The 24,960-nt window shown below is 38.5% G+C and overlaps 2 long non-coding RNA genes across 2 annotated transcripts in view; one reads left to right on the forward strand and one right to left on the reverse strand.

Annotated features, from left to right (window-relative positions):
• LOC130546422 (uncharacterized) overlaps nt 1-16,252 on the reverse strand; it is a 29,619-nt gene extending 13,367 nt beyond the window's left edge. Inside the window, exons 1-2 of the long non-coding RNA XR_008961770.1 lie at nt 16,169-16,252; nt 16,014-16,083 (exon numbers count right to left, since the gene is read on the reverse strand). This is a non-coding gene — a long non-coding RNA (uncharacterized LOC130546422). The remainder of the gene's footprint in view (nt 1-16,013; nt 16,084-16,168) is intronic.
• Nucleotides 16,253-20,834: 4,582 nt separating this feature from the next.
• Nucleotides 20,835-23,561, forward strand: LOC130546192 (uncharacterized). The gene is made up of 3 exons (XR_008961750.1): nt 20,835-22,332; nt 22,473-22,519; nt 22,629-23,561. It is a non-coding gene; the product is annotated as an uncharacterized LOC130546192 (long non-coding RNA).
• The last annotated feature ends 1,399 nt before the right edge of the window (nt 23,562-24,960 follow it).

Genomic DNA, 24,960 nt, shown 5'->3' on the forward strand with positions numbered 1-24,960 from the left:
ATCATAAGTTAGTTGCTTTGAGAACAGCTTGGACACTTTAGCCTGATTTGTGAGTGGATGGTTAAAACTGTTTTTTTTTTATTGAGATACATGCGTATGATTCTGGATCAAGAAATTACACTCTGATGATGTGTCAGCAACAAGAACTGCCACAGGGAAAAAGCAAAAGAACATTGAAAAAAGGTCAAAATTATTTGTTGAAGTAAACAAACATGGTATGCCCTAATGTTGTTTGAACTTGAACAATCAAGTAAACATGACGAAACATTACATAAAAAATTGGGGTTTGGAGCCATAAATAAAAAAATCTTACTTAATCTAATCTGTTAACCTACAAAATCCACACACTTAAGAATTTAAGTGCAATGAACTTAAAATCATCAGTTCAAAATGTAATGCTGAGGAATACCCATACCCATGAGCCCTTACGCCTGAATGTTTTGATTGTGTCTGCTCAAAGAATAAGAACTGATTATTGGTATTATTGTGGAAAATGAAGTTCATTCAATTTGATCAATGACAGTAAATTAATTTAACCATTTTAGTTCAATCTACAGGTGAATCAAGTTAAGTGAACATAATCAGAGACCCCAAACTTGACCCCAAACTCGTTCCTTCAATTGAATTTAGTAAGGCCAACATATTAAGGTTTCCAGTATAGGCCTACGGTGTAAATTTAATAAACTTTATGTCCCAGTCTTGACAGTGTGCAGACCATAATGTAAATCTGAATTAAATATAGCACTATGGGTACAATATGATTTAAGCCCTGAATACCTCAGAAACTCTAGCACTTATTGGCAGATTTTGAAACACTTATGACAGACGTCACTGCCTTTACCTCACAGCAATTGGCTGCTGCCCAACATTTTCGCCTTTCATTTGCACATTTTTCAACTTTTTGACGCTTTCACCGCTTGTCACAATAGGAGTTTTGGGTGGCTGCCATGGCACGGTGCTCTTATGCGGTTGCTTCGTGAATGTTTTATAGTAAGTTGCTATGTGGTTGCTAAGGTATTCTGGGTGGCTGCTAGGGTCCTTTCTTTGATGTAATTCTGTGAGATTTCACTCGTCTTATCATCTGACAGGTGGAAATCGAAAGTACGATTGCTAGAAAAGTAATAGCACACCTGCCTTGAAGTTGAACAATCTGACGTATCCTTCATGTCCGTATAGCAAAAATAATGGATTGATTTACATGCCAATCATTTAGGGGATTGTTTAGATACAATATCACACACATGTAGGTGATTTCAAGTTGTACTGTCTTTGTAGGCCCCACAAAGATACACACAAAGTCCCCACAGCCCATCAACCATGTCCCAAGGAAACTAAATCCATTTCCTGCCACTGTCCTCAGAAAACGCCTGCTTTTTATTCAGGCAGAAGGAGGACTTTTAATTGCTTTCCACAGTTGCATTTTCTAAGTATGCCCCTCTACCAGCGCTCAGAGGGGGGTGGGTGATCCCGTGAGGCTCTCTGGGTGGGCAAAACCATGAAGACTTAAAAACAGAAAAGAGAAAAGAACTATAAATACATTTATGGCAAGAATGTTCCCTTTAAAAAAGGGCCATTCCATGCCTCGTGGGGTTATCTTTCTCATATTCACATAGTTTGTATTATTCTCATGATGTATGCCTGTTATAAATGCGGCCCCAAAGGATCAATGCGTTGTTGATATACAGTTACCGCCTCAATGAGGCAAAGGTGGCAATTGTTGTCTATGCATTCAAAGTTGATGGCATTTTCATAGAAATGGCAAAAACATAATATTTGTCATTGGCATTCCAAGGCGTAGAGGCAATGCAAATCTCTCTCTCGCTTGTTTTTTTTTTTTTACGGCGGTTTGTTCTTTCTTTAGACACACAAAATAAAATGAAGGAGTCAATTAGAGAAGTAAAGCATATTACACCGCATTAATTCTCTCTGCATATGGAAATCAGACTGAAAATTGATTCATTATTCTGTGTTGAAAGCAATTATAAAGTTTACACTGCTCGCATTAGAGAGGCTGGAAGGTTGTTGACAGCTTAGACACCGAGTGGGCTTTTGGTTTGATAATTACTCATTAAACGTGGAGGTGGTGGTGAGTTTGGAGGCAGTCGCGTGGCTCGGTGCAGTCGCGAACCCCGTATCTAACCCCCATCTCCAACCGCAGACAATTAACAAAGGCTAACAAAGTGCTGAAAAACAGTGTTGGCTGAGGACATTTCAACTCGGAAAGGTCTGTTATACAGTCCTCATCAGGGGCGTAAAAAAAGATTGGAAAATTGTTGTAAACCTCATCAGTCTGGTTCATGAATATTAATTAGGTGACTTTACATTCGCCTGCCAGTCGAAGCTGAACTGCTGAAAAGTGAGTAATTGGGGAACAGACATTCTTTCTCTTAACAGATGCATGTTTGATGGTTTGTAGGCTGTGTAAATATTAAACAAATCGATTGGTTTGTTTTCCATAAGAAAATGAAGATCACAAACAAGATATCTAAATTATTGCTCATAGACGGCTATCAGATTAAATGCTTCCATAGACTTTTTCCTTGCCAAACAGATGACATTAATATATAAAGTGTCTCCTCTACAGTCTTAAAAATAAAGGTGCTTAAAAGGTCCTTCACAGCGATGCCATAAGAGAACCATTTTTGGTTCCACAAAGAACTATTCAGTCAAAGGTTCTTTAAAGAAGCATCTCTTTCTTACCTTTTTATAATCTGAAGAACCTTTTGTGAAACAGAAGTGTTATATATTTTGTTCATCTGAGTACTTACAATATCTCAAATGTTTGCAACTACTTGTAAATTGTGAGAAAATCGCCATTCTAAACAGTGACACGGGCTGTGCAGTCGCCTGTCAATGGCGTCATATCCGCGTTCCCCTTTGTTACCGCCTTCACTGACGTGCTTTCTACATGACAACAGTGTCGTGGACAAATGCGGAAGCAGTGTCTAGCATCTAGCAAGCCACTAGCTTGTTTCGAGCGGTCACTTATTTATGGACCACAATTATTCGCAACAATTATAAAACTTTACCTCATCTGCTAACATGATTTCTCAGCGGTGGAGTTGAAGACAACAGATCCCATCATTCCACGCTCCTTCACAGCATCATCAAGCTATGGCATTGTTGTTGTTTTGATCGTGCGCCCTCTTTTTTTTACAAACTGCACCTTTAAAGGTTCTTTATGTAACCATTTAGACAAAAAAGGTTCTTCTGGCATCGCGAAGCACCTTTATTTTTAAGAATGTATAGAGTTTTATAGATCTTAGCAATGTCTCAGACTGTCACACAATGTCAGATCTGCTCACACACAAGTCAGCAATCAAAAGGAAGGAATTATAACGTGTGTATTGTTTACAGGTAAAAATAACAGAAAAGATGCTCTGTTTTTTTTCAGACCTCAAATATTGAAAACAAGTTCATATTCATTATGCAATACATTTATATTTGTTTTCATATTAATACTATTAAATTGTATTATTTAGAAAACATTAAAAACAATTATGTGGTAACCTGGCTTTTATCACAGTCAGTTTTTCACACTGCTGTTGGATGACTTTGTGTCACTCCCGAGGTTTGATTTTGTTGAAATTCAACAGACACAGGACTGAAATGAGCATAATACATCTAGAAAAGCTGATTAAATGAAATTTTTAACTGGTGTCTTGTTTTTTTTCCTTGGCTGTATAATATCATAAATATTTCATCATACTATATAGGGTTGTTAGAATTTACAGTTATTTACAATAACAGTGGTATTAAAACTAAGACAATGGTTACATACTTTCTCTTTGCCTCCCTATATTTGTATTCTGAGTGTGATTCATTGACCATTTACAGAAAAAAGCACAAATTAAAGACGAATTTGACTGATAGCATCAGTTATTTCTTTTTTTTAAAAATAAACCAAAATCACAAATATTGGTTTAGTATTGCAATATTATTGTTATCGTGAATTCTGTTAGCCACGATAATCATGTAGTGGAAATCTGATATTGTGACTAAACGTGTGATAAGTTTTTGTCACGGATGAGGTGCAAGAGAACCCAAATGCAGGCAGGCAATGGCAATGACGGGGTTAACAAGAATACTTTATTTACAAATAACAAAGGTACCAAAACAAAACACCCACGACACGGGGCAGGTGTGGGTAATTAAACACTCAGGGAAGGATAACAAGGAAACGAGATGGCGGCAACAGAGACGAGACACTGGAGAGAACGCATATTATTGTCAAAGGACAACAATATGTTTCTCTCCACACATAACCAAAGGCCCTGCCATGGCTCTGCTACAGGACCAAGAAAGACATGACTAAATGAAGCAGAGCCATGACAGAAGCCTCCCTTTAATGAGCACCTCCAGGTGCTCACCAAGGGGAAGACGGACGAGACAAGACCTACTGGGTGACAGACAGGACCAGGCAAACAAAGAAAATAAAATAAAACCAAAGGCAGACAAGACAACATAACAATGGATTGGGGTGACTCAACAAAAATAACAAACAAGGGAGGGGGGAGGGGCCAAACACTGGCTCATGGGAGGCAGTCCATGGGGGAGGGGAGAGGGGGAACAGTCCCAGTCCCCGGCTGCGCTCGAGGGCGCGGAGTCCTGGGGGACTTAGGGGGAGTCCTGGGGGAAACAGTCTTTGGCCCTGGGGTTTCCCAGGGATCAGCTTGGCTGCCGGACGGGGAACCGGCTGGAAGGCCGGCTGGACAGGGCTGACGCCGGCTGGAAGGCCGGCTGGACAGGGCTTGACGCCGGCTGGAAGGCCGGCTGGACAGGGCTTGACGCCGGCTGGAAGGCCGGCTGGACAAGCTTGACGCCGGCTGGAAGGCCGGCTGGACAGGGCTTGACGCCGGCTGGAAGGCCGGCTGGACAGGGCTGACGCCGGCTGGACAGGGCTTGACGCCGGCTGGAAGGCCGGCTGGACAGGGCTTGACGCCGGCTGGAAGGCCGGCTGGACAGGGCTTGACGCCAGCTGGAAGGCCGGCTGGACAGGGCTTGACGCCGGCTGGAAGGCCGGCTGGACAGGGCTTGATGCCGGCTGGAAGGCCGGCTGGGACGCCGGCTGGATCACCGGCTGGGACGCCGGCTGGATCACCGGCTGGGATGCCGGCTGGATCGCCGGCTGGGACGCCGGCTTGGACGCCGGCTGGATCACCGGACTGGACGCCGGCTGGACCACCGGACTGGACGCCGGCTGGACCACCGGACTGCACGCCGGCTGGATCATCGGCCTGGACACATGACTAGACAAAAGACTGGACACAGGACTGGACACAGGACTGGACGCCGGCTGCACCGGACTGGATGCTGGCTGCACCGGACTGGACGCTGGACAGGACATCGGCAGCACCACCAGACTGGACGCCGGCTGCACCACCGGACTGGACGCCGGCTGCACCACCGGACTGGACGCCGGCTGCACTGGCCGGGTAGGAGTCCACGCTGCCCGCCGTTGCCTCTTCTTCTTCCGCCTAGCCACCCAGCTGGTGGTCGGGTGATGGAAGGAGGTATATGGAACGGCTGGCTCCGGCTGGGACTCCTCGGAGGTGGTTCCCTAGGACTCACGTCTCCCCCGCTTGCCACCTAGGCTTACTGGTGGCGAGGCTGCAGGGGTTGAGGAGAGCGGTGTGGCAATGCCTAAAACCCCGATCTGCAGGGTCTGACCCTCCTGTATGGCTGCCAGCGGAGATGGGTGGTAGTGACGTGTTGAGACCCTGGACTCCGGTCGGTTCATGACGTACCGCCACACGACATCGAAGTCCAGCGGTCTCAACGACCGCATCTCCGCCCGCGACAGGGGGTCCCTGAGACCGGCGTTAAAAAGCATAGCCACCTCCTCCTCCCCGAAGACATCCTCCTCTGCGGCATCCAGGAACCTATACAGATAGTCCTCGATGTCATCGTTCCCCTGACGAATGCCGCAGAGGAGGCGAGCCTGGTGGGACCGTCTCGTGCCCATGCTGCCTACTGGGTTCGTAGTGGCTGTTGGATTCTGTCACGGATGAGGTGCAAGAGAACCCAAATGCAGGCAGTCAATGGCAATCATGGGGTTAACAAGAATACTTTATTTACAAATAACAAAGGTACCAAAACAAAACACCCACGACGGGGAAAACTGAACTAAGAATATACTGTATAAAAGATAAACACAAAAACATCCCTCAAGGGGGAAAAACGAGAACTAAATAACACGAAGACTAACAGGCAAGACCAGGCAGGAACAGGACGAGAAACTCACGGGAACCACAGACAGAGGACGTAGAACCAACACGACGAACTGCATACACAACACGTAATATTGAACAATCCAACAGCACAAGACAAAGAAACATGAGGGTATAAATAGGGAGAGACAAACGAGGGATAACGACACGGGGCAGGTGTGGGTAATTAAACACTCAGGGAAGGATAACAAGGAAACGAGATGGCGGGAACAGAGACGAGACACTGGAGAGAACGCATATTATTGTCAAAGGACAACAATATGTTTCTCTCCACACATAACCAAAGGCCCTGCCATGGCTCTGCTACAGGACCAAGAAAGACATGACTAAATGAAGCAGAGCCATGACAGTTTTGCCTTAAGAGCCACAGACTATCGCTCTGCCTCCCAACACTCATGTGATTCATTGACCAAAAACACACAAAACCAACACAAACATAAAATAAACAAAATTAAAGATGAATTTGACTGAAAGCATTATTACTTTAACAAAATCAATTAATATCACAATAGTATTGTAATTATGGATTCTTTTGGGTACAATAATGCTGTAGTGAACATCTGCAGATACCGTGACATCCCTAGTGTGTATAATGTAAAACATGAAGTTTAGCCAAACCAAGTGAGACAAAGTTCTTACTTCAATGAACATAACCAATAACTCAATGAACTATTCTGAGTTGTGAAAGAGGAACCTCTGAGAATGACTTTTTATTTGTTCTGATTTTTGACCAGAAAATAAGCTTGACCTCGTGGTTCATCACAACATGACCTTGAGCCTTGTCATTTTGTGAACGAGCGCTGAAAATGTGGCTTATTAGGAGCAGAAGTGATGCAAGAGCACTCTCTGATCGGATGACTTTCAATATGCCACCTCTGATTGGACTGAAACATCTCATATCTCTTTAAACTGGAATTCTATTTTAAGCTCTCAAATTTCTGCATTTCTGATATGCAACGCTTGAAGTATCAGTGTTTGATAAACGATTGTAGATTGCTTTAAAAATGTCTGAATCGATTGCATCAGTCACAATTATTTCAATACCGCCACATCACAAACTCATAATGTGTATCCCCTGGAGAAATACTTGCATGTATGTTTCATATAGCCTAAAGAATAAGCTCAGTTTCTTTATTGACCAACTGTTGATAGTGCCTCACAGGCGCTTGCATCTTAGTCGCGGAGGGAAAGAAAGTTGGAAATATGCAAATGCATAAAGTTGGTAAGAAACCCCTTATTGATCTGAACTGTGCTAATGGGCCCTATATAGTGTCTTAACCGCTAAATTGCTCCTCTTATAATATGAAATTAATGAGGATCTTTGCAGAATGCATATTAACACATCCATATCAGCTGTAATTCTTAGAAATTGTGCAAGACTCTTTTCTAAAAGGCTGATTAAGATGTAAATGCATTCATTCGCACACAGAGCCATTTTATCTCTCTCAGAATTCTGCACCGCGGAATAAGGTGGATGATGAAGAAGACAATGTGTGGATTATTTCCGAGTTTGGAAAAAACTCTCGCTGTAAGCATTTGCATAAAAAGAAACCACCAGCGCAGCTGCGTGAAAAACTATGGGATTAAATGGATTCTGCATAAATTAGTCATAAAATTTGAATTCAATTTAGGGCAACAAAAGACAAACTCGGTCTGTTCGGTTTTCTGGTTTTTATTGAACACACTGGGTAAACACAGCGTGGAAAAAAGAATGTGAACCGTTGGATTTAATGAACCTCCTTTGGCAGCAATAACCTCCACCGATGGTCAAAATTCTGTACTATTTCTTTTTACAAAACGATTGTGGTTTCCCTTTAGCAGTTTTTTTTTTTGGTGAATGGTTGAAGTTGCTCTCTTGAGGTCACATCAAAGTATCTCAGTCGGGTTGAGGTCAAGACCCTGACCGAGCCACTCCAGGACGTGTTTCCTCTTGGTGACACCATTTTGTTGTTGGTTTACTTCTGTGCTTTGGGTCATCGTCCTGTTGCATAACACATTCTCCTAAAATGTCACGATTTATTTGCAATTCTTTTTTTCGTTCAGTGATAACATGCTGTTTCAGACTACAAAGCTGTCCCAATCCATGATAGCCCTTTCACTGTACTTGTTGAGATGTTTTGATGTTGATGTGCTTTCCACATATTATATATATATTTTTTTTATTTTTTTTCAAACAACTTAACTTTTGTTTCATGTGTCCACAGAAATCCCTCCAGTAGTGCTGTGGGACATCCACATGCAGACCTCAATGACTTGTTCTGTGGTGTACATGAACATTATCCTTGTTTAAAGCTGAAACTATTTTACGAGGTGGCTTTTTCGAATGAACTCATACAATGTGAATTATACAAAAATGTATGACTATTAGAAAAAAGCAGAAAAAAGGCCCTTCCCTAACCCCACCCCTAAACGTAACGCCACTGGCGTGAAAGGAAATCGTACTAAAACTTACAAACAAGATCGTACGAATTCGTACGAATGAACCACCTTGAAAAATAGTTAAGAATTCTCATGAGATTGTGTCGAAAAGTAAACAATGTCATGATCTACCATTTCAGCAATTACAGACAATTTGTCATACAGTAGACTGATGAACTTTTGGCGATTTTGAAGGCTTTTGGAGATGCTCCTGTAATCCTTTCCAGCTTTATGCAAGTCAACAGATCTTAATCTTAGATGTTCTGAGGTCTCTCTTTGCTCGAGGCATGGTTTACATCAGGCTGTTTTTGTTTTGAAGAGTAAATTCAAATTCTGTGAGTGTCTTTTATATTCATTAGGCTTGGGATTCACATTTTTTATTTACACTTTCATTTGTACCATGTGTGTGTTTAATGTAGACAAAAAACCATATTACTGTTTGTTTGTCATTGTTTTTGTTTGTGTATTGTTGACATCAATTTGATGTCTTATTTTGCAGGTAAATCCAAAAGGTTTACTTACATTTTACGTTTAAACACTGCCTGAAGAAAGCTTCTTTTTTTAATCCACACACAATTAAGTTTCTCACTGCTCTCACCTTATTGACAAGAGCAACTTTGGAAAGCAAGGGCGCAATGTGTTCCTTTTTATAAACACGACAAATGTGCACAGCTCTGTGTGTCAGTTGTAATAAAATGCAAAAAGAACAAAACTGCAACGTGATGTTGTATCCAAAGTTAAGTGACAGTTTTTTTTTACCTTGATGCGTTTGAAAGTGGCGAAGTGCACACGTTTTATTTTCGTACCAAAACAGAATTTGAAGCAGCGTCTAGTGTCTTTTTCCTAATTTAAATCAGCAGTCATGGAAATGATGGTGCTGTATAACACTTTTACCTGAAGCTTCTGTAGACATCAAAGACGTTTGTTATTTTTCGGCACCTGACATTGGTGAGTCACTGTAATAAATGAATGTTAAAATACATTCCACCCCCCCAAAAGCCCTCCACATCCATCTTGTTTGATGATTGTATTTCTGCTACTGATTAAACGTGATTTTTATTGGAAGATCTGTGCCGTAATGCAATTAACTTTTCGCTAGCTAACACCACCAAGTGAATGTCATTACATTACCTATATACAATTAGGCTTGTTGATACACAGACAAGACAGAACAAAATGTCTCAAAAAGCTATTTATGATTTCCCATAAGAACAGGGGAATTAGGTACTAATAAAATGTAAATTAGCATTAATTCATTTTGCAGATGCATCGTAGAGAGACTTGACACCATCACTAAGCAAGCTCCTAAAATACTCTGTTCCGTCAGTTACTGTCTGCATCTATAATATAGTCTAACTGTTCCAAATACGTCATCTAAATCGCAATTACACGTATACCTAAAAAAATGAGTCACACTGGGTTCCTTACAGTGTCATCTATAGAAAAGGTTTGGCATTGTGAAAAGAGAGGCTTCAAAACAACACGAGGCACAATCCATGGAGGCCAAATAATCTTTTCTCAAATTAAAGGGGGATTCATTCACAACACCGCTAAATTTAATGTGCAGTAGAAAAGAGCCTGACAGAATGTGGCAAAGTGCTTCAAGAAACTTAGCTACTGTATTTGACTTTCATATGTGTAAGATGCATGGGGGTGCACAAAATCTGATGTCTTAAACAAGGGAAATGTTTTAACAACATTCAAAGCATTGGAGGCTTTTCATTCATTGAAGATAGTGTGATCTCACTCTAATGATGGTCTAGTGTATGACAGCTTTCACTGGGACTGTCTGGGAAACTCTTCTGAATGCCGGCTGGCCTCGTTTGGGCCTTTGATGTTTACATTCTAATTCCCTGCATGGGTAAGCCCCACATTTCAGAACATTTTTTTTATCTAAAATTGTATTATTTTTTAGAAATATTACAAATGGAACATCCAACTGATACTGAGATATTATGCATAACGTTATGTATTTTTATGTATTTTTTGTAGTTATATTTTTTTAGGGGTTTTACACCTTTTTATTGGGACAGGACAATATAAAGCTGACAGGAAAGCCTTGGGCAGAGATAGGGGAGTGGGTTCGGCAATCGAATTTAGCTCAGTGCATTGACGCTACATGTCGGCACATTAACCAAAGGGCTATTGGCTCCGATAACATTGGTTTTTTGTATTACTTATTGGTAATATTTATTTATTAAAATTTTACATCATACATTATAATAATATAAAATATCATATATAACATTGTGTATTTTTGTATTTATTGGGTATTAATATTAATATGTATTTAAAAAAATGTAATAAAATAAAATAAATGTATACTGTATATACTTTGTTTTTATATAGCTGCGGAAGAAATCAAGAGATCATTCCGAATTTTCATTTCAAATCAGCATTTCTAGATGTATTGTGGTCATTCCAGTCCAGTGTCTGTTGAATTTCAACAAAATCAAACCCCAGGAGTGACATTAAGTCATCCAACAGCAGTGTGAAAGACTGACAGCATGACATGACGCATGAAAATTGTGATAAAAAATCAAGGTTATCACAAGGTTTTTTCTTAAATACATGTAAAAACATTACTGTTGTGTTGCTTAAAAGTGAATATGAACGTATTTTCTTTGCTGTATTTGAGGTCTGAAAAAATACAGAGCATCTCTCCTGTTACTTTGACCTGCTTCTTCAGTTTTCATTTTATGCAAATAAATGCAAATAGAAACAATATTTTTATTTGAAATTTGGAAGAAATATTTCTTGAATAGATTTATTTATTTAATAAATTGTATTTATTATTTTTCATCCACCCCATACACAGGTCAAATAAACCAAATATTTTTGCAGTTCACCCATGAACATGGTTTCTTTTATTTGTCCTGAAACACCATTTCTTTTAATCAACCAGATTGCAAGGTCAGGGTTAGATTCAGGGCTTGGTTTGGGAACTTGAACGTTCATGTGAACCTGCATTTCCCTCTGATTTCAGAAGTAGCACACGTTCCCGCCTGTCATTGGTTGATAGGAATGTTAGATGTTGATCCAGGAACATGTCCTACTTGGCTGAATCACCTCAATGTGTCGTCGCAGCCATATGCGAAGCCTGTAAAGCATATCAAATATTCATGCTTGCGATAATGAAATTTTGAGTTACGGTAATGAAAACTTCATACGCTCCCAAAAGAACACTTTCATAATCTTAGTCGGATTTCAGTCGGCCACCCAAGGCAATTGAAAACAATAGAACAAACACATCCGCACTGCGACAGCAAATAATTGACACTCAAAGTGTCTTAATCCGTACGTATAAATATACATTTTTGAAACGACTGGTGTCTGAAGTATTTGTGGCGTTCGCAGCTTAATATAGACGGAATAAGAATGAGGCAGTGGGTGGTAGTTCTGTAGGTGTGTGTGAACTAATCCTAATTAGTCTATGTAGCGGAGGAGTTGTGTAATAATTACCTGCTGCAAAAGATTGTAGACTTGTTATGATCTAGACTGTATTCATTTTGGTGATTATTACTTCTGAAGGGATTGCGGTTTTAAACACTCTTTGCTGTGGTAAGCATTTGACTGTAATTAGTGCTGTGATACTACAACTATAATATCATTGTAAGCAGAGCTTTAATGTGGAATAACAGTGTCTCCCAGTCATAGGAAAACGGGTTGGAGTCAAATCAAGTTTGAGAAACCAGGAAAATGATGAAAGGAATTTAAACAGCTCCTTTGGTTAAAGTAAAATTTTCATGTAATATTTGTCTAGCTTCAAGCTCCCGTTTCCTTTCTTATTATTTCTCTAATTCACATTTTTTCTTCTGGGTTTTTGTTCTGTATATACAGTACACACACCACCCTGCACGTCCGCTCAATGTTCTCGATTCAATACAACAGGACTGTTACCGCTGTTCATTACCATCGAACTGCTTTACAATTCAAATGAACGCAGACCCCATGTGACATACATGAAATGACTTATGCGAGTTCCGGATTCTTGTCAGCGGAGTAACCAAACAAAATTCTATTTCCTTCGGCTCGGCACGATGGGACGGTCCGTGTCACCCAGGTTCTCATACCCAATTACCTCTGGGTCAACGCGGGGAAATTGACTTCAACATTGATTATTTTCTATCCCGGTGGGGTGGATGAATAATTGACCCATCTGATGTCTTGAGTTTAACACTCTCTGAAAACATCAGAGTACAGTTATCAGTCCTGAGAGGCCTGTGCGTATGTAGTCTGGTTGAACATGCTGACTCGAACGTGAGTCATCTTCCAATAAAGATCGCTTTCAAACCTTTGTGGTGCTTTTTACAATTTTCCCATATTTATTTTTATTCTATCATTAGTGTCAACAGAGTAAGCCCTGTTCAATGGTTTATTAGCATTTATTAAAGTTATTATCCACAGTTGTAGTTAGCATCGATCTCATGACTCTGCTGTTTATTGGCAGGTCAGCGGGGGTTTGGTGATTACATGGTGGTCCGGCTTCATAGGGTTTAACTTCTCGGCTGCAGTCTCATTGTCATGGCAACACCGACGGTCTAGAAATAATGTGTATGCATTTATTAAACACGCTTTCTAAAATTTAACTGAGTTCATGTGAATGTACTTTTGTTAATTTTCACAAATGGTCTTTAATTCAAATCGATCAACAAATCAACGCTATGAGTTATGTTGCCCCATTGTCACTTAAACTAGGATTGTTTACTTGGAAAAGTGCAATACAAGGTTTGACTTTCACCTTGGACACTTTGTAAAATTGATAGTCTCTATTATGTCTCAGTTGGGAATTATGATAAAGTCTCATTTTAAAAAAAACTTTGAGGCGGACCAGACTCAAAGTGAAAGTTCGCCCCCCCCCAAAAAAATTCTGTAAACATTTACTCACCCTCATGTCATGTCAAACCTGTGTGACTTTCTTTCACAAAATAAGTTATTTTGAGGAATGTTGTTAACCAGCCCCCATTCAATTGCATTGGTTTTGTGTCCATACAATAGAAGTGAATGGGTACTAGCGCTGTTCGGTTACCAACTTTTTTCAAAATATCTTCAAAATAAACGTCATACAGGTTTGAAATGACAAGAGGGGGAGTAACCGAACAACAGCGGCACCCATTCACTTCTATTGTACGGACACAAAACCAATGAAAGTCAATGGTACCACCATTGTTTGGTTACCAACATTCTTCAAATTATCTTCTTTGGTGTTCTTCAGAAGAAAGTAAGTCATACAGGTTTGAAATGACAAGAGGGTGAGTAAATGACAGAATTTGTGAACTTTCCCTTTTATACTTATATGAATGGTGATCCATGTCCTCATTGTATAAGTCACTTTGTGACTTTTAGTAAAGACCGAAACGTTTTCACAGCCTGGTGAAGAATTATTAGATAACGAAGAGCAACACTCAGGGAGTTCAGCTCAATGGGAATATGACATACAGTAGCTCACATATTCTAGAATAAAGTATGAAACACTTCAATAATTTAGTTAAGTAGTTTTAGGCTATCTTTTGAGCCTGTATGTTTGTATGTAGAAACAAAAACAATGACTGATAACTATCAGGATCTCTAAACAGTTCCCCTAACAGATAGTCCGACCCTAAACTTATTTGTAGTTAAATCAAATCTCCTGTGCTTCTCCAGAGTTTAGGCAACACATAGATGTCTTACTTAAAGCTACATATTAGACAGGGATAGATGGCTTACCTTTGCTTCAAGATTAAGAACATTTGCTACATTTCTATCAGTCCTCTGGTTTTGTTTTCAGTCTGTTATTGGTTGTTAAAAATGACATTACAGGAGAAACAAACGATGCTGATCCAGAAACATGTCCTACTTTCCTAAATCTCATTGTGCATTCAGCCACAGCTGCCGTAAGCATGTTTGTTTGAGTAAAAATTTTACACATCATTTCATATTATGCTTTGATCTTGCCTTTGACTTTTTGTCTGGGAGAAGACAGTAGAAACGGTTCACAGCCTGAAGCAGATTTACCAGATAATGAACAGCATTGCTCAGTGAGGTCACTCCACCAAAGTGTCTTCTTGACTCGAAACCGCAGCGTAACAAAATATGATCCATTTGCTTCCTGCCAGCAATGTGACTGGTACTATTCACCAGGGACTTTTAAAAGCTATTGAATGTTTTTTCTCCGTCTTCATTGAATGCACGAGTTTAATATATTTGACCAGAGAGAGCGAGTTATAGTCCTCCTGCAGGCCAATCTTTACATGCAGAAACGGAGACATGGAAAAGAAGAAAAGATCTTTTCGTCTTTTACCCAGCTACTTTTTAAAATAGTGAAGTGGATCTTTCATCTCTGTTCTCACTTCCATCAAACATGTTTCATTAATATTGCAGCTATTCCATAAGTAGGTTTTGGTGTCATTTTCCAATATGAATGACGCATTTGGCATGAAATTTTGAGTGAGGTGCCATACAGGGGAGATTCTGCTGGAAATCTCCGCTCATATACTGATGCACTCCGATACCCTGAAATTTCCAGCCGGCGTGATGGATTCGGGAACGGTCGTGAGAAATTGGCGGAGAAGTGAAGAATGTGACTTAGAATAAGCAACAATCATTCATGTGATGTGTGAGGCATGCCACCCAGCCGCAGCTGTTAAATTGATCCCGGCGCTGATTCATTTTTCCCTTCATCAATAAGAAGAGTCAGAAAGTCACGGAAGTTTGGAGACGCGGTAAAATATTAGAGGCGGGTAATTGTGATGTGTGATTGCTGCTAAGGCTCAAAGAAATAAGCTTATTTTTCCGGGACGTGAGCGGATCTCGTGAGACAACATAATAGGAATGTTAATGTCGAGCTGAGAAAGTAAACAGCCTGTTTTTCAGGACGAATTTATCTTGCTTTCCAACGTGTGCAAAGGCAACAATAAGCCTGGTCCGATCTCTGCTACTGTTCTGAGAAGGTGATAAGCGCCAACTTAATCTTTACCTAACACAGCCATTGGTTGAAAATGTACACACCGCTGATGTTTCCTTCTGCTTGGCCGCTCGCTGCTTAATCTTCCCGCCATTGATTTTACCAGAGGAGATCGACAACCGGCCCTGACAGCCCAGGCAGGGCCACGGCTTGCTGAATAGAAACTATGTGCTCAGGTGTCCTCTGAAATTTCTATTGCAGCCCGGCAGTAGTCAGGGTCAAGTCGCACAGTCGGCTTGCGCTTCCAAAACACTGGAGTGAATCAATTCCTTTATAGCATTGCAGCACGGTGCCAGACCTGCTTTACTAATGCGATGCAAATTATGTGTGTTTACTAAAATCAGCAAAATGAGTTTTTTTTTAATGGAAAATTCTCTTTCAATAAATGTTACATCTCTGTAATGTATGTGTTAACCACGCACCTATACTGTAGATGTCTCAGGCGATAGCTGATTCAGATCCAAACAAAAGCTCCAGACGTAAATACAGCGCCTGAAAAAAAAAAACAAGTACATGTAGACTCCATTAAAGAGGCCAGATTCTTAAGAACACAAAGTCTATGGGCTTTAGTTCTTACACCGGTGACAGCCGATGCATGTTGCCATGGATTTTTTCCAGCTCCCTTGTTGCCAGTGGCAACAGATCAGTCCAACAGCCACTGTATTGTTCGGAAGTAAGAGAAAAATCGGGTTTAAAACGGAGGCTGATTCCTAGAGAATTTAATTGACAGTTTGGTAACGGGCTGTCAATTCTGATCTGCCTTTTCCATTTAATATGGCATACCGTTATTGTCTTATACAATAATGCTCAAATAGCTTCAGATAGTGCCTGTTGATGCTTGATACCAATAAATCCCATATTGTTTAAAAATCATATCTGCTATTTGATTTTTTAAATTAACATATTATAAATGACATAACATTGAAATCATTATGAAAAAAGGCAGCATACAGTATGCATGAACATGGGCTGCATTGAACTGCATGCGGGGGGTAACTGTTATTCTTCGCTAAGAGAGCAATAATTGCCCAACAACGTCTAACCAAATTGTTCAGGCTTGAATAAGCAATTAGGCTAATCGGCCAGTGTAATGGCAGAAGAATTGCCACAGCCTTCTCCTATTAGTGCCTTCGCTTTCCAAGACTCTACCCGAGAGTCTTGACATCCTCACATTCTGCTGCTCAACTCATGCTGCCTGACGTTTTTTCACGCCTTTACATTTTCGAACATTTCCCTCAGTATTTCACTTCCTTTCCGGAGCATCAATTGCATTACTAAACCCCTCACATTCATTTTCTATCACCCCAAAGGCAATTATAGTGAAAGTACAGGGCCCGAAGTCGAGAGTCAATGTTACCCCGAGCCGATATAATTCATGCTGGGAAAGAAACCTTTAATTGGCACACAGAGGCTGGAGAAATGAATAGGAATTCGCTATGAATCCCGTTAAAACTATTTTTTCAGCGTGGCAAGGAAGGTGTACACTCCTAGGGTAAACTCCAAGGAAAAGTTGTCTTCTATTCCCACATTTTTGATTCCTTTTTATAATAGGAGAGGGAGACAGAAATCGTCTGTTTGAAGAATTATGAAGCTTTCTGCTGAATTTCGATGTATGAGCGCAGCACTGGAGATGAGAGGAAGGATGAATTCATGAAATCAAATGCTCACTCGCTTAGTTCCGGCTTCAGTCCGCTGTTTTACATTTCAGATAATCATAAATCGGCGTATTAGCCACATTTCAAGATTAAATTGGAAAATTTGCTTTGCATAATTAACTCGCTTTTAAACAAGCGGAGCTGAATGGGAGAGGCTGTCTTGAAGTGGATACAAAACATTATGACTTTTCGATCTTCTTTCTATGTACCTCCATGAAAGCTCAGATGTTTATGACAGAGGAAACAAAAGGATGAAATTTGTGCTGGGAAATGTGAGCTGAATGTGAAGCATGAAAAACTGACCCTTTCAATGACTTCAGAAGATGAAAAGGCTCCATTTCTTTATTTCCCCTTAAATATATATTGCATATGATAATATGCAAAAGTATACTTTGAAAAGTGATTCTTCTCGCTTTCTAATAAGTTTGGCTCATATTATGCATAACCCCTTCTTATATCCTGCAGTGATTGTCATCGCAAAACTTAAACAAAGTTAGTTCCTACAAACCTGTTCATCTTATGATGCATGATGATGAAAATATGACTGATGTAAGAGTCGCTTCTCAATCTCTCTTTTTTGAATAAAACATTAAAAATATGATGTCCTTTCAAAAAGTTATGGTACATTGAAAGAGTTTTCAAGGTTTGCCCCATTTTATGCATAACTGTATGACATCCTGCAGTGTTTGGCATTGCAAAACTGTAATTAATTTAGATGAAGTTTAACTTTATAAAACGTTTATTCAATCGCCTTTATAGCTTAATATTTCACAGACAAACTTAGAGAGATAGTTTACACAAAAATTATAATTATTTTATCATTTAGTCACCCTCATGTCATTCTAAACCTGAATGACTTTCTTTCTTCCGCAGAACACAAAAGAAGATATTTTGAAGAATCTTGGTAAATAACAACATTGGCCCCATTGACTTCCATTGTATGAACACATGAACACATTTTTCAAAATATCTTCTTTTGTGTTCCACGGAACAAAGATAGATACACAGGTTTTTAAAGACATCATTGTGGATGAATGATGACAGAAATTTTATTTTTGGGTGAATTGTCCCTTTAATAGTGCATCATGATGGGCCTATAGACTCTAGCCTTTGATGTCCCACACTTTTAAAACATAAGAAATCTAATCTTTTGTGAGAACTATTATATTTGTATTGTTGTATTCAACAATATATTGTTGTATACATATATTTGTATCATTTCTATTATCGATAGTATAATAATTATATATAAATAATCTTTTATTATTAACCTCACCAATTGTATTGTTGGCTGCTTTTTTTCACTTTCTTTAAATATTTGTATTAATTGAAAACTATTGAAAATATTGAAAATATATAACTACATTTTGTGATTTTTGTGTTAAACCAACTGGGTGTCAGCTTTGGACAAAAATAGGGCCTATATTTTTCACGATTACCAGACCTTTTTTAAAGATGAAAACGTGCCTCTGCATACCACATGCATTGGGACAACCATAGACATATATATATTAACTAGACGCCTCATTTTCCACTGGATCGTATGTCAACCCCACCGCCATATTGGTGAGGGCAAAAGCTGACTACAAAGAAATACGAGTGAATGGTGGAGCTGCAGTTTTCTGGATAAAAACACAACATCGTTTTCATTTCCCAACTAATTTCAATACTTTTCTATTTACGTGGAGTACAGAAACGTTTTGGCTCTAGTTAAAATGGTTATAGACTTGAATGTACATTTACTGTCATACGGAACTGTTAAATATCAGGCTTGTCAAGCAATCATTTAGGCTTAATTATTTGTTTACACATCGCTAATGTGAAATAATTTATGGTATAAATGCACATGATCAGAACACAGCTCGTTCACTTTAAAATCCTGGGAAAAATCAAAACACTGTCTTTACTATATGACTACTGCTATTTCATACTTATAATGCACGGCGGTGTTATTTATTTTACTATATCACATATCATCATGTTTTACTGTAACGGTTTTACCGGATTAATAAAAGAACATCTTTTATCTTTTAAAATTTCTAAAATTACTATAGAAAAGGACATTTCCACAGTGAAAAACATTAGTTTTTATATAATACGTAAATCAAACTATATATTACCTTGGGTGTCTAGCCAATCATGAAAAGCTGTGTCGTCACCACAGCCTGGTGCAGCCGCTCCTGAGATGCTGCATCGGCTGAGCAAGCCGGCTGTTCTCGAAATGCTCGCGCGGTACTCTGATGCGACACGTGAAGGTCACGTGGCATCGGCGCCGGTTCAAGTCGGACAAAATTTCTAACCGGCATGCACTGCTTCAAGTCAGATTTCGATCGATCTGCGCAGCGCCGCATCAAGTCGAACAAGCCTATTTATTATGTCTGTGGGGACAACAACATCATGTGGTTTAAAAGTCCTTGCTTAACAGACCACTCATACTTAAAGATCGTATTAAATATTAGCATCTCATGCTAGACTTTTCTATTTATGTAGCCTACTGCGTTTTCTAAACTTTGAATCGGATGCCCTTCTTACACGGTTGTTTATCAAAGCTGAACTCGACGGCAATGAGGTGTTTATTTACATCAATTTGCACCCACACCCACATTTACTATAACTACATGCTGCGTTTGAAATCGGGTCACATTCATTTACTTTAAACAAACAGACGAGCGCGTGTGCCATGACCCCTCAACCGGAGTGTGTTGACGTGCTTTATCGAGCCGTTTCATGAGGAATGGGCGCGTTATGCGCGAAGACTTGGATGAGTGATGAATCAGACTGCATCGCATCTAAAATGAGGTCTCCGTAATGAGGATTAACTTGAGCAGTCAAGCCTGATCGCACCTGGCACCCGTCACTCTCTGACACTGCGCGCTCTACTCCCCGCTGATCTTCACTCATATGTGCGCTAATATCAGCGACTCCATCCGTAATTAGGGAGCTGCTCTCAGCCACAGGCGGACTGTCTCAACCTTTGACAAAGTTTGTTGAATCAGTCACCCCCAAAAACTCATTATTTGTTTGCAATGGTTTCAATATTGTAGGTTATCTAGATTCTGAAATGCCCCATTGTCATTTTAATTAGTGTGCATTTTGTCAGGACACAGTGTGATATTTACTTTCTTAATCAGAGATACAATATTAGCCCATACCTCAAAAAACTACATTCAACAGGAAAGTTTTGTCTTACTTGTTGTTTCATCATACAGGTGGTAGACTAAAGTTTTAAAGGGACAGTTCATCCAAAAATGAAAATACTCTCAACATTTACTCAAACCCTACACTGTAAAAAAAGATTGTATTTTAACAGGAAAAAACCTTAATTTTTTACTGTAATTTTTTCTTTTTTTCAAATTGTATACAAATTTCATTAAAATTACAGACAATTATCTGTTAATTAATAACCCACATATTATTTTACGTGTTAAGACAATAATGACAAATTACATGTTTTTCTTGTTTTTGTAGAGAAAAAATACTGTAATATTTATACAGTATTTTTACTGCTTTCTTAAGTAACATACAAATTTATGTAAAATTATGATAATTTTCTGTAATTAAATTTGTTGCTCATTATATAAAGGTTTATTTCTGTACAAATCATTTAACGGTTTTCTTCCATATTTTTAAGTCAGATCTTAGTTTTTTTATTAGTGTATATGCATATTTTTACGTTAAATTTTTTAGCAAACTGTTTAGTTAGGCTACAGTACATTTAAACAATACACAGTCAAAATTACAAAGCTGCACTACTCTTGAGGTTGGAACTTTCATGTTTCCTGAAAGTGATATGACAGCCCCGTTGAAAAAAACAGCATATGCTGGTTAGGTATGTTTTGAAGCATGGTAGCTGGTTTAAGCTGAGAACCAGCCGGTTGCATAAAGCACCTTAAGTGTAATTTTGCCTTAAGTGTGTCCTTAAGTATACCTTAAGTTTTACTAAAGTTATTCTCCTATTGTCTTCGGTAAAGGGAAATCACCTCTAAAGTGTCATACTTAAGGGAAAAAATTAAGCTGCTTTATGCAACCGGGCCCCGCACATGACCAGCTCAAACCAGCTACCATGCTTCAAAACATACCTAACTACAGTAGCATAAGGCTGTTTTTTTCAACAGGGAGAGAAAGCACATGGCAGTAAACATGACAAAAGTTGCAATAGTCTAGCCAACAAAAACATGATTAATGATAATCATTAATAAATTCATTTTTTCTCATATCATGAATGGCTATGGCCTAACCACTACAGTCCATACATTAAACCTGGTTAGCTCAGAGAGAAAAACCTTAAAGACAGGAGAATGGACTGATTTAAAACTGCAGTTAAAGAAACATATGAAAACAAACGTAATCAGAATAGAACTTTGGAGAATGTGGCCAGAGGCTTAACAGATTTGTTCAAATTCAAGAGGATCATTCTAGGACAATACATCGAGCTGTAAGTTACCATAATGTTAATACATTTAGTAATGATCTTTTCATATAGGCCTGCAGTATGTCATAAGCATCTTGTTTGCTCTTTTGCTATTTTGTAAAAGTAGTGGCTGCATTTTTGTTGATTGTCGTCAGCCCTAATTTTGTTTCATGTAATGGCACTGAAACATTTTATATTTGTGTGCCTGTTTTTTAGAAACCACTTCCAAGCACCAAACGTGTGTATTCATTAAACTTGTACCATACATTAGTTAATTTTATTCATATACTGCAATGAAAACATCTGACCAATTAAATATATAGCAACATTCAAATAAAACTAAACACGTTTATTTTCTTTTAAAAACAACCTATCTTAACTATAGCTGTTGTTACTACACTTGCTATTGGTAAACAGATGTCATTGGTTGACTCCCCGTGCTGCTTTGAGCACGATTGGGTAAACTTACTGTCATTCAGGAAACTAGCCAATTAGAGCTGTTCGCGCCCTTCACTGGTTCATTTTGAACATACGCGAGGAATTGATGTCTGTCAGTTAGTTTCAGTAGTATTGATGGTCCAGTTATATGTAAACAGCGCTGAAGACACGAAGTCGTGTGGAAGTTGCAGGCTGCTGGAGAATAATCACACGCATTAACAGCTTTACCAGCAGAAGGTAAAAACTTGTTTTTGTATTTTCGTCTAGTGTGATGCTAATCGTGATTAGCGATATTAGCACTAACTTCAATGCTATAACATTCTACATAATATTGAGCTTAAGTAATCTTCCTCTTCTCACACGTGTTTTTCTTTAAGTACACAGAAATATATGATAAGATTTGCCTGGGCAGTACACACACCTGGTAAGTATGTGTAACGTTAGATTTCTTTCTGACTTTCTTTTGCATTCCATTTTAAACACTAATTTCAACAATAACTGTTAATGATAAAACATTTGCTCTCATTTTTTAGATGAAGGGAAGAAAAGCTACCCAGGCACCCAAACTCCATCGGTAGTAAGTGTTTAAACATTCGACCTGAGTATTTGTATTATGTTGTTATTAACAATTGTGTAATATTATGTATGCTTAATACTGTTATAATGTAACTCTGTAACCGTTTGGGTTACGTATTTCTTGGGTTAAAACATAACAAAATAAGGGACTTTTTATTTTCTAACTCTTACAATAACAATCACGTACAGTTAAACATTTACATCATTTGTGAAAGAAAAATTGTCCATTCCTTTAAACTGGTGACTTGTTTTGCTGATTTAATGATGGAAGTTATAAGACTTACATTTAAGTTAGCATTGTAACTTGTTTTCTAACAGTATACTCTGTATTCACATTGCCGTAATGTATAATGATGGCAGATTTAGTCCTTTATCTAACGTTACTACATTGCATATTTGCCACAGACTCATTTACTTTTTTGTGGTATGTTTTTACTTATGGTATGATTTACTTATTCTGACAGTTTGATGTTTGTCCAAATATACTATCAAAACTTCCTCCGATACCTTTTTGTGACCCTGTGTAAATGTTTTCAACACCACTTGAAACTGTTGTATTTCTCCAGGATTAAAAGTTTGTTTTATAAGAATTTGATGAATGTATTGTATGGGGATGTACTTTTTATTTATTTATTATATTCAACCATTTGTTTAAAGCATATACTGTAATTCTGTACTGTAAAGAAGTCAATCATTGTGTATTTCGAGTGTACATTTACAAATTATGGTGATTGTGTTCATATGATTAATATGTTTACCTAAATAAAATGTTATTCTACAATGCTAAACATGTGTTTTTCATTTTATTGACAGTATCTGACTAGTAATTCATGGCCAATATCTGTAAAGTTACAGAGCATTTACTGTATTAAAAGTATTTGACTGAAAAGATTCAGGAAAGAAACTGTAAAATAACAGTGTTTTTCTGCAGAACATTAGTACTTTCACATAGTTTAAAGAGGTTTATCATTATAATTCAGAAAAAAAAGCATAAAATAACAGTATTTTTCTGTAAAACCTTATGTGCAGTCACTTTATTGAAGGTGTTTGATCGTAATAATTAAGGAAAAGTCTGTGAAATAACTGTGTTTCCCTGTAAAACATTTAAAGAAAAATTACGTAAATGTAATGTTTTTCTCCATTATTTGATTTACGGAGTTTCATCTTAATTTTATGGTTTTTGTTTGGCAGCCGCTGCTGCCAGTGATTTGACCGTTTTTTTACGATATTTTTTTTTACAGTGTAGGTTGTTCCAAACCGATCTAATCCCCCATCAACACATCCTCACTCCCGACTCGTCCCATATTTACGCTCGGTCAGCGCCCTTCGGCATCGCTTTTGAACGCGCAGGGTACCCCTTTGCCGTCGTTTTTCGACGTGACGGGAACGCGAATTTTACCGACATTGTGAAAATGTCTATTAGATATAATTTGCAATGATGTTTCGGGGTTTCATTTAAGCTTAATGGCCAGGATAATTGCGTTTCCATGACGCTATTCAGGCAGTTTGAGCAAGTAATTTAAACAGTTTATTTATCGTAATATAAAACACAAGATACAAGCAGTCACAATGTCGTTCAAAAATACAGATATTCCAAGGGTACCAACGCGAAAAGATCGATTTTTATGAGGAACAGATGCGAAATAGCCTATTTATTTTCCCTACTATGGGAGTCAATAGAGGATGAGATCTGTTTGGTTACTGACATTCTTCAAAATAGCTTCCTTTATGTTCATCAGAACAAATAAATTTATATAGGTTTGGAACAATCTGAGGGTGAGTAAATGTTGACAGAATTTTCATTTTCGTGTGAAATAACCCTTTAATTCATGCATGGGCAGAAACGTGGACAGACATTGCATGAGAGATGTTGAGAGTGTCAAAATAAAGGATATTCATTTGTATATGTATTTGAATCAATAAATCATATACACTCTTAAAAAAGTTGCTTCACGATGCCATAGAACAACCATTTTTGGGGTTTCATAATGATCCTTTAACATCTGTTCACAAAAAGTTCTTTGTAGTGGAAAAGATTTTTGAATTAAAAAAGTAAAGAAGGGAAATCATTTTACTGTATAATAATTGTATTAAATAAAAGATTTGTTGATTTTTTTGTATGTTAATTTTATTAAATTAACAATTTGTTAAATGGGTCCTGTAGTTCGGTCGCATTTAAACAAACCGTGTGGTTCATTGACATAGCGGTTGAGCTTGGTATCGGAGTCTAAATTCAAAATATTGGAGAGTTTAGCCAAGTAACAGTTCTTTTCGGTTTCTTTTGATTGT

This window comes from Triplophysa rosa, linkage group LG22 (genome assembly GCF_024868665.1).
Source record: "Triplophysa rosa linkage group LG22, Trosa_1v2, whole genome shotgun sequence".
NCBI classification, from domain to species: domain Eukaryota; kingdom Metazoa; phylum Chordata; class Actinopteri; order Cypriniformes; family Nemacheilidae; genus Triplophysa; species Triplophysa rosa.